This window comes from Octopus bimaculoides, chromosome 5, assembly GCF_001194135.2.
Source record: "Octopus bimaculoides isolate UCB-OBI-ISO-001 chromosome 5, ASM119413v2, whole genome shotgun sequence".
NCBI lineage: Eukaryota > Metazoa > Mollusca > Cephalopoda > Octopoda > Octopodidae > Octopus > Octopus bimaculoides.
Window position 1 is genome coordinate 62,450,033 of NC_068985.1, and position 901 is coordinate 62,450,933.

General features: G+C 46.9%; 1 long non-coding RNA gene across 1 annotated transcript in view; it reads left to right on the forward strand.

Moving 5' to 3' along the window:
* Positions 1 to 604: 604 nt before the first annotated feature.
* The window catches only part of LOC128247851 (uncharacterized), a 769-nt gene continuing 472 nt past the window's right edge, over positions 605 to 901 (forward strand). The window contains exon 1 of the long non-coding RNA XR_008264175.1: positions 605 to 864. This is a non-coding gene — a long non-coding RNA (uncharacterized LOC128247851). The remainder of the gene's footprint in view (positions 865 to 901) is intronic.

The window sequence follows — 901 nt, forward strand, 5'->3', positions numbered from 1 at the left end:
TTCTATGACACTGACATGCAGTGTCTGTGCAAGGCAAGACCGGGTCTCAGTAAAGCTGGACTTATGAGTCATCTTCGTAGTCATGAAGCAAGACCGATGATTGACTACCAGGCCGCTGGTAATGGTGCTACACACCATACTAATCATGTCCGTCGGACATGTGGAAGGGAGTGTGATTCAGCAGGAGGACTTAAACGACACGCAAAGGTACATGGAGCCCAATTACAACAACAGCCAGCTATTGCCAGTAAAGGTTTTGGGTGCCAACTCTGTGCAAGACATTGTAGATCTTTGGCTGGGCTAAAAAGTCACATTCGATCACAGCACCGTTAAGTTAAGCACAATGGCCATACTCGATAACGAGGGGGCAGCCATCATGCATGTATGTATCTGTAGCGTACACTTGAGTGAAATTCGTCTCCTCTCTATTATATATACATACATACGAACGTAGTAGATAGCAGCTTGCCTTTGGCTGCATTTTGGACCCTGTTGTGTCCACTACTCTGATTCGTTGGTATTGGCGCAATGTGTCTCTTGCCCTATCGCGCACCAATATGCAACCCAACCAATCGCAGCCTTCAAATAAAGTCACGTGTGACAGCTTGTTTTCTACCTCGGCTGAGCCTACAAACTCCTTATAAAAAACCTAACTTTTCCTCGTCTCGAGGTCTTTGGTTCCAGACCTTTTAAGGTCTAGCCACTTACCACACAAGACACCGCCAGTTCCAGCGACAACACAACAGCAGCCACGTGGAGACTCATCAACTTCGTCCAACAGCTTTCAGCGACCTCCATCTCCGCCGCCACCATTCGTCTTAACGAATCTCTCTACGTACACAACTCAACAAGTAACACACCCAGGTTATAACACTGCACTGTTTGTGAACTACTTCACCAT